Source organism: Scylla paramamosain, chromosome 36, assembly GCF_035594125.1.
Source record: "Scylla paramamosain isolate STU-SP2022 chromosome 36, ASM3559412v1, whole genome shotgun sequence".
NCBI lineage: Eukaryota > Metazoa > Arthropoda > Malacostraca > Decapoda > Portunidae > Scylla > Scylla paramamosain.
The window spans coordinates 15,634,408-15,644,407 of NC_087186.1; positions in this window are offsets into that span (position 1 = coordinate 15,634,408).

A 10,000-nucleotide genomic window follows, 5' to 3' on the forward strand; every position below is an offset into this window, starting at 1 on the left:
GACAGTTTGGTTCGCCATCTCCTCCCTCACCGCCTTCTGCAGGTGAGTCTTAGCAGGTGACAGTAATTAGCTACGGGAGGGGGTTAAGGTACCTGGCGGTCACCTCACTCACGGCCATTTTCCCACCTGTGCTTGGCAAGGAGGAGGAGGAGGAGGAGGAGGAGGAGGAGGAGGAGGAGGAGGAGGAGGAGGAGGAGGAAAAACTACAACAACAAAAACGAACACGGATAAATACAGAAATTAACGAATGAATGAATGAATAAATAAATAAATAAATAAATAAATAAATAAATAAATAAATAAGAAAAAACAAATAAAAACGACAGAGGAAAAACAAAATTAATGAAAGAACGAATGAATCCCAACAACTGAGAGAGAGAGAGAGAGAGAGAGAGAGAGAGAGAGAGAGAGAGAGAGAGAGAGAGAGAGAGAGAGAGAGAGAGAGAGAGAGAGAGAGAGAGAGAGAGAGAGAGAGAGAGAGAGAGAATTAAGAGGGACGTGCTGGCCAAGTCGCCTTTACCTGCCATAACAGGTGAGGAGGGGGGAAGGGGAGGGGGAGGGGAGGGAGGAGGGGGGAAGAATTGGGCAGGTAAATGTGTGCGGCGGAGCAAAGACGGGAGGGAGAGGAGGGAGGGAGAGCGGCTAGAGGATGAAAGGAGTTGAGGGAAGGAGGAAGGAAGGAAGTAAATGAGGAAAGGAGAGAGAGAATGAGGGAAGATGGAAATGAGAAAAGCGAAAGGTCATTTTGAGAGAAGTGAAGTGAACTGAACTGAAGAAGGGAGAGATGAAAGGAAAGAAGGAAGGAAAGAAGGAAATAAGGAACTAATGAAGGAGAGAACAGTACGAAGAACGAAGTCATTGAGAAAAAAGTGAAGGAAATTAAAGGAGGGAAACAAAGAACGAAGGAAAGGTGAGAAGAAAAGGAGGAAAGGAAGGAAGGAAATGACGGAAGGAGAGAATAACAATGAGGAAAGAAAAGAACAGTTTAAAAAAAAATGAAGCAAGGAAAGAAAGAAGAAACAAAATGAAAAAAGAAAGAAGGAAAAAGAAAGGAAAAGACAAAGGAAGAAAGGAAGGAAGGAAGGGAGAAAAGAAGAAAGAAAATGAAAGAAGGAAAAACAAGAGGGAAAAAACAGAAATAAGAAAAGAAGGAAAAGAGAAACTAAGAATGAATAAAACAAAAAATAAGACAATGAAGGAAAGAAAGAAAGAAAGAAAGAAAGAAAGAAAGAAAGAAAGAAAAATAAGAAAGAAAGAAAGCCAATGACACAAACCAAGCCAGACATTTCAGCAGGCCACGCACCACACACTGCCTCGCTCCTCACCTCAATATCCTTCCGGCAGAAAAGAGTACGTGGGCTAATTAATTATCACGCACTCATAAATCAGGCGGGAGATCGGGGCTGTAAAATATCGGGCGATGGCGGGTGATTTAATTGTGATGGCACCGTAAATCCCCCGGTGCGAGTGAGCCGAGGCATCTACACAGGTGAAGTATTACGTAACAAACACCTGTACACTGACACCATTAACCCTTCACTTCCTGGCCAGGGTGGATGAAGGGAAATTCGCAGGTTTTTTTTTTTTTTTTTTTTTTTTTTTTAGTTTATTCGCCAAGTTAAAATATCTTAGTATACATGAAGAAAGTGTGCGTATTTAGGGCCGATCCACACCACAGGGACGGTCACGCTCAAGGCACGGTCCACTCACGGTCCAGTCACACATTATCACAAATTTCAATGAATCATTCACACTGGCGCTCATGGTCCCCCCTTGATATGCATACTCGTACAATATGTGACTGGACCGTGACCTGAGCGTGACTGGGGCGTGACGGTCCCTGCAGTGCATCGGTCCTTATTCATCGAGGTTAGAAAAATGTTATGTCAGTGGATGAAGGGAAAATTCCAGGTGATTTATTTTATTCACTATGTTAGGAATAAGAAAGTAGGAACATAAGATAAGGGAAGCTGCAAGAAGCCATCAGGCCTACACGTGGCAGTCCCTTACTTTCTCTTTGCATATAAATGAAGAGAGCACATAGTTATTCTTTCAAGTTAAAAATCTAACATTCTCTTGCCATTTAAATGAAGAAGGCGTACACAGTGAGTCTTCCTCAAAGAATGGAGACTTACAAAGTGCACCACCTGACAACCTCCTCCGTTCTCTCATCTACTGATAACCTGGCGAAAAGTGACAACTGTTCTCCGGTACTGGACGCGCCTAACCTAACCTAACCTAACCTAACTAACCTAACCTAACTAACCTAACCTAACCTAACCTAACTAACCTAACCTAACCTAACCTAACCTAACTAACCTAACCTAACTAACCTAACCTAACCTAACCTAACTAACCTAACCTAACCTAACCTAACTAACCTTCACTCACCCAACACACAGGTGGACTTAGAACAGACAAAAAAAAAAATAAATAAATAAATAAATAAATACATAAATAAAATAAAAATAAAATAAAAATAAAGATAAATAAAAATAAATAAATAAATAAATAAATAAATAAATAAACACAAAAGAGGAAAATGCGGAAAATTACTCGACTTTTTAACTAGGCCTACCTGTACCTGTACCTGTCCCTGCCCCTGCCTCGCCTCACATCCTGCTCCACGTAAGGAGAGGCAGACGTGGTTTAAAATCTGATTAAAATACATGAATATTCAAAGAAGCTAAAGGGAAGTTCAAGTTTGGGTGTTTCTTTGGAAGGGTGGAGGCGAGAGTGGTGGGATTAATGTAAGAAAGAAGGAGTCCGTAAATTTCTATATGCGAGTCTGGTTTTGTCTGCTTGTTAGGGATATGGCAGTGTGTGTGTGTGTGTGTGTGTGTGTGTGTGTGTGTGTGTGTGTGTGTGTGTGTGTGTGTGTGTGTGTGTGTGTGTGTGTGTGTGTGTGTGTGTGTGTGCTAGTTATACAGATTTTTCATTCTTCTTCTCTATTTTTCTATATTTTTTCCTTGTTCAGTCATTTCATCTTTCCATATTTTTTTTCTTTGCCCTTTTCTATCTTCCTCTTCAAACTTTTCTACACACACACACACACACACACACACATTCGTACATTCAATCCTGGTACTTTTCTATACACAAACCATATTCTTTCAAATTTCACATCCTTACACTAACATAATACAAAAAAAAAAACTCTAAATACAGTTAATAAATATTCCACCACTTTCCCGAAAAAAAAAATAATAACAATACCAAAAGTAAATAAATAAATAATAAAACTCGTACACCCACATTAACATATACAATTAAAGGAACTTCTAAATCAGTAGAGTTATTACAATATTCCACCCACCCCCCAGAAAAAATAAGAAGAAATTAAAGGAAACAAATAAATAAATAATAAAACTCACACACACACACACACACACACACACTAATATATACAAGTTTTCAATCTAATTTCACCCACCCAAAAAATAACAACGAAATAAAGTAAAAATTAAACAAATGAATAACAACATATACAAGTTTTCAATGCAATCTGGAGCCACACAAAGTCTCCCTGCCTGGAGTTACTCTCTACGCCAACAGGAGGGAAAAAAAAACAGCAGCAGCACCAGACGAGTGTGATTACCCTTGTTTTCGTCAGCACTGGCTTTGGCGGCATGCCAGGATGTAGGGGAGCAGCAGGAGGAGGAGGAGGAGGAGGAGGAGGAGGAGGAGGAGGAGGAGGAGGAGGAGGAGGAGGAGGAGGAGGAGGAGGAGGAGGAGGAGGAAGCATTATGCATAGAAGAAGAAGAAGAAGAAGAAGAAGAAGAAGAAGAAGAAGAAGAAGAAGAAGAAGAAGAAGAAGAAGAAGAAGAAGAAGAAGAAGAAGAAGAAGAAGAAGAAGAAGAAGAAGAAGAAGAAGAAGAAGAAGAAGAAGAAGAAGAAGAAGAAGAAGAAGAAGAAGAAGAAGAAGAAGAAGAAGAAGAAGAAGAAGAAGAAGAAGAAGAAGAAGAAGAAGAAGAAGAAGAAGAAGAAGAAGAAGAAGAAGAAGAAGAAGAAGAAGAAGAAGAAGAAGAAGAAGAAGAAGAAGAAGATCACCTGGAACAAAAACAACAAATTCAACGAAACAAACAAAAACAAAAACAATTACATTTACTACCACCACCACCACCACCACCACCACAACAACACAACAACAACAACAACAACAACAACAAGCACCGCCAGGACTCTTAGTTCCTTATCTCCTTGCACCGCTTCCTTAAATCTTGTTTTTTTTTTCACCTTCACCCTTTCCTCTTCCTCCTCCTCTTCCTCCTCCTCCTCCTCCTCCTCCTCCTTTCCTCTTCCCTCACTACACTTCCTCCTCCTTTTGCTTTCCTGCACAACTGCCATCACTTGCTCCTCCTCTTCTTCCTCCTCTTCCTCAGCTACACAATCACATTATTTCCCTCTCTCCTCTTCCTTCTCATGTTTTCAAATACAATCTCTACCTCCTCCTCCTCCTCCTCCTCCTCCTCCTCCTCCTCCTCTTGCTCATCATGTTCCCCTTTGACCTTTGTTTCCACACCCGCAGGCAGCAGAGAGGTCAACATTATTCTCCCTGAGCACAAAGTTACACGCGCCCACTTAAACTACCACTTAAAGTCTCGCTCTGTCCATAGCTAACTACATGGGAAGTCAGCTTTAGAATCCTCTCTCTCTCTCTCTCTCTCTCTCTCTCTCTCTCTCTCTCTCTCTCTCTCTCTCTCTCTCTCTCTCTCTCTCTCTCTCTCTCTCTCTCTCTCTCTCTCTCTCTCTCTCTCATATAAGGTTAGAGTTAAGCAATGAAAAATAAACTTGTATGGGTTCTGAGGTTTGTAAGGAGGAGGAGGAGGAGGAGGAGGAGGAGGAGGAGGAGGAGGAGGAGGAGGAGGAGGAGGAGGAGGTAAAAAGTACGATTTAATGGGATGGAATGAAAAGTAAAAGAAATGAGATGGAATAAAGGAGAAACAAACGAAAGATGAGATAATAGAATGTATGAAAGGAAGGAAGGAAGGAAGGAAGGAAGGAAGGAAGGAAGGAAGGAATAACGTAAAAACTTGATGAAAGGAGAAGGAAGGAAGGAAGGAAAAGAATAAAAAGCGGAAGAAAGGAGGAGGAGGATGGAGGCGTAATGTTAGGAAAGGAGAAATGTAAGGAAGGAAGGAAGGAAGGAAGGAAGGAAGGAAGGAAGGAAGGAAGGAAGGAAGGAAGGAAGGAAGGAAGGAAGGAAGGAAGGGATACAGTAATAGGTAGAATGGAAGAAAGGAATAACTGATGAATGGAAGGGAGGAAGGAAGGAAGGAAGAGGGAGGAGGAGGAGGAGGAAGAGGAGGAGGAGGAGGAGGAGGAGGAGGAGGAGGAGGAGGAGGAGGAGGAGGAAGACCATCACCTTAGAGCTCTTTCCTGTAAACATCAAAGAGAGGCGTCAATATGGAAGATTCTCTCTCTCTCTCTCTCTCTCTCTCTCTCTCTCTCTCTCTCTCTCTCTCTCTCTCTCTCTCTCTCTCTCTCTCTCTCTCTCTTACACTTCACCCCGGCAAACCAGGATTCAGTGAGAGGGAGTAGGGAGAGAAGAGGAAAAAAAGAGGAGGGAAAAAAAGGGGAAGGAAATTCAGTTAACAGGGAACTTGTTTTTCCTGCGATGAGAGACAAAGGTACTGGTGGTGGTGGTGGTGGTGGTGGTGGTGGTGGTGGTGGTGGTGGTGGTGGAGAGGTGACGCTACATCTGTTGCCTTATGATGCTGAGTCTCGTGTGTGTGTGTGTGTGTGTGTGTGTGTGTGTGTGTGTGTGTGTGTGTGTGTGTGTGTGTGTGTGTGTGTGTGTGTGTTTCTCCAGCTAGTGCGAAGGCGAGGAAAAAAGAGGAGGAAGAAGAGGAGGTGTAGGAAGGCAACGACGGAAAAGAGGAGGAAGAGGAGGAAGGCAACGACAGGAAAGAAGTGGAGGAGGACGAGGAGGAAGAGGAGGAGGAGGAGGAAAATGGAAAGAAATATCTTAGTGCTTCCTTTCAAGTCGCAGTCTCTCTCTCTCTCTCTCTCTCTCTCTCTCTCTCTCTCTCTCTCTCTCTCTCTCTCTCTCTCTCTCTCTCTCTCTCTCTCTGTTTGTCCTTCCTTCCACGCTGCTTCTTCCTCCTCTACCACCACCACCACCACCACCACCACCACCAGCCACTAATAAAATGTACACTACTGAGCCAGGTATATTGCATTCAGGTGCGAGGATTCAACGTATTTGCTCAACATTGGCACCGCTGGCGTGGGCGTAGCGGTAGGTGACCACGGAGGACCTTGAACCGTGGAGGAGGAGGAGGAGGAGGAGGAGGAGGAGGAGGAGGAGGAGGAGGAGGAGGAGGAGGTGGAAGAAGAAGAAGAAGAAGAAGAAGAAGAAGAAGAAGAAGAAGAAGAAGAAGAAGAAGAAGAAGAAGAAGAAGAAGAAGAAGAAGAAGAAGAAGAAGAAGAAGAAGAAGAAGAAGAAGAAGAAGAAGAAGAAGAAGAAGAAGAAGAAGAAGAAGAAGAAGAAGAAGAAGAAGAAGAAGAAGAAGAAGAAGAAGAAGAAGAAGAAGAAGAAGAAGAAGAAGAAGAAGAAGAAGACAGAAAAAAATAATAAAAATAATAATAATAATAATAATAATAATAATAATAATAATAATAATAATAATAATAATAATAATAATAAAATAATAATAATAATAACAACAACAACAATGAAAAAGAAGACGAAAATAATGAAAACAAGTAGAAAAGGATAATGAACTAATAGGAAGAAAGAAACAAGGAAAAATTCTATTAAGAAAAAAATATATGAAAAAATACGAAGACAAATTTGAAGAACGTGTTTCCATGAATTTCAATACTCTACATTAATTTTACTTATTCCTTTGTTCTGTTCCCCCAGCCAACAGGTGTTTCACTTACCTGTCACCCTGAGCCTCCTACCTGAGTGTACCTGAGTATCTAGCGAGGTGAGTAAGGTGAGTGTGGCCTTGAGTTTATTCTTCACTAGTTGTCTTTCTCTACCTTAGTGTGCACGTGGTATGAGGAATGTGACTTAAATGTACAAAAAAGAAAAAAAAAAGTGGGTTATGTTCAGAAGTGTTTTTTTTTCTTTTTTTTTTTTTTTTTGCAGACATATCAAGAATAAAAATAAATTCATAAAAGTCCAGCTAATTGTCTCCTCCCCCCTCAAAAAGAAAAATAAATAAATAAAATAAAATAATAATAATAATAAATATATGTAAAACATTCTTTCACAGTACGAAATGAATGCACAGAAAAATTACCTGTCAAATGTACGCACCAAATTTAAGAAAAGATGAAATCAACAAAAATGAAAAGAAGAAAACAAAGTAAAAAAAAAAAGACTGAATAGTAAAATAACGAATAAATACGCAGACAATACAAAAAAAAATAGAAATTCAAAAAGCTACATAATAAAAATAATCCATTAATACAAAAAGTACTAAAATACTAAAAAAAATAATAATAATAAAAAAAAACGATATTTGAGGAACGAGGCAATTTTCCCTGATAGCATTGCAGACATTCCGTCACTGGTGGGGGCGACACACACCCGCGCCTCGTGTGGCTTCCCCCATCACTGCGGCCATGAAGGGAATTTAATCGCGTGTTCACATAACTCAGAATGATAAAAAAAAATAAATAAATAAATAAATAAATAAAAAAAAATAACAGAGTTTCAGAAATAATGGTGATCTCTGCTCATAACAAAAATAATCTTTCAATAACGATAATTCTGTTTGTCAGTCTATTTGTCTGTGTTTCTATTTCTGTCTGTTCATCAGTTGATCAGTCCTATCTATGTACATTTGTCCTTCTATCTGTCTATCAGTCACTTGATTTGCGTATCTGTCTGTCTGTCTGTCTGTCTGTCTGTATATTTGTCTATCTTTCTCGATCTATTAGTCTATCTTTTTGTTTGTTGTTTTGTCTATATTTTTGTATGCTTCTGTTCAGTCTCTCTCTCTGTCTCTGTCTCTCTCTCTCTCTCTCTCTCTCTCTCTCTCTCTCTCTCTCTCTCTCTCTCTCTCCCCCCGCCACACTATTATCGAAACAATACCACACTCCTACCACACATATTTACCTAACCAAACCAGACACACTTTCAACCAAAAACTCCCCCCACCACACCCACCTCTCTCTCCCATCCTCCCTCCCTCCCTCCCTCCCTCGTCTCGCCTCCATATTGCCTCGTCTTCCTGTCAACAAAACCCCAACGCCTCCCCCATATACCCCTGGGGCCAGACGACAGCCGTGGTCAACAGGAGGCAGCGTCAAGGGAATCGAACAATGCACCGCTGGGAAAAGACCGGGAGAACTTTACGATGGAGTCCGTACTGGCCCTTGTGAGGAGACGTGACAAGAGGCGTTCAAACAGAGGGTACAGGAGGGCATTGTCAGCGTCATTCTGGGAAAACAACACCTGAGATAAAAAAGAAAGATGGCTGTTGAGAGATTGGGATTGAGAGAGGGAGGGGGAGGGGAAGAGAGAGAGAGAGAGAGAGAGAGAGAGAGAGAGAGAGAGAGAGAGAGAGAGAGAGAGAGAGAGAGAGAGAGAGAGAGAGAGAGAGAGAGAGAGAGAGAGAGAGAGAGAGAGAGAGAGAGAGGTTGGAATGTATAGAGTTTTTGTATTTTTTTGCCAATCATCTCTGTCCGGCACAGCTCATCTTGCATAAATATTTAGCTCTCTCTCTCTCTCTCTCTCTCTCTCTCTCTCTCTCTCTCTCTCTCTCTCTCTCTCTCTCTCTCTCTCTCTCTCTCTCATATCACAGCTCAGAACTCCTAAAATACAAATTCTTAAAATTCTGGAAAGTAAGTTCAAATTTATTGTTTACTAGATCGAATAGTGAGTCTGAAGTACCCCGCTAAAGTCTTCGGCCTTCCTCCTGTACGTGTTATTGAAAAGAGAAAGAAAGAAAAAGAAAAAAAGAAAGAAAAAAGAACGAATGAAATAAAGAATGAATGGATGAATGAAAGAAACGAATAAAAATAAATACAGGAAGAACGAAAGAATGGAAAAATTACGAAAAAAATAAAAAACACAAATAAATAAATAAACAAGCGCTCCGCAGCAGGGAAGGAGAAGATGAGGCTCTATTTAAACAAACTGACGAAGAAAACGACAACCACGTGCGTGCAATTCGATCCATTATGAGTGGAGTCTTGCGCAGCGTGACGTGAGTGACTGATCGGCTGCGTGCGTGACTCGGCGCATGCAAGCGGTACTCGGCACACGTCCAAATCCGTCACACCGAGAAAAATAATCACCTTGGTACATTAGAGGAGGAGGAGGAGGAGGAGGAGGAGGAGGAGGAGGAGGAGGAGGAGGAGGAGGAGGAGGAGGAGGAGGAGGAGGAGGAGGAGGAGGAGGAGGAGGAGACAAAGATAGAACGTCAAAAGGAATATGTCTTTGCTTTCCGTTAATTTATCAGAAAAGAAACCTACACACACACCTACACACACACACACACACACACACACACACACACACACACACACACACACACACACACACACACACACACACACACACACACACACACTTCCGTTTGATGATTTTAATCTTACATAGAAAAAAAAAATAAAAAAATAAGAAAAAGTAAGCGCAGATCAATCACAACCCGTACACACACGTCTCCCTCTCCCTCTCCCTCTCTCTCTCTCTCTCTCTCTCTCTCTCTCTCTCTCTCTCGCTCTGTCTGTCTTTCAAGTAGCGCCGCCTCCGAGGGACCAAAAGGAAGAATGCGAGACAAATGTTGAAACTTTCCTCTGAAAACACTGAAAAAAACAGACCCAGACGGAAGGCAGTAGTGTTATGGGAGGAGGAGGAAGAGGAGGAGGAGGAGGAGGAGGAGGAGGAGGAGGAGGAGGAGGAGGAGGAGGAGGAGGAGGAGGAGGTTACATGGATGATGTAATGGTTGGAGGGAGTTGCCCTTGGGATGAAAGGTACTGGAGGAGGAGGAGGAGGAGGAGGAGGAGGAGGAGGAGGAGGAGGAGGAGGAGGAGGAGG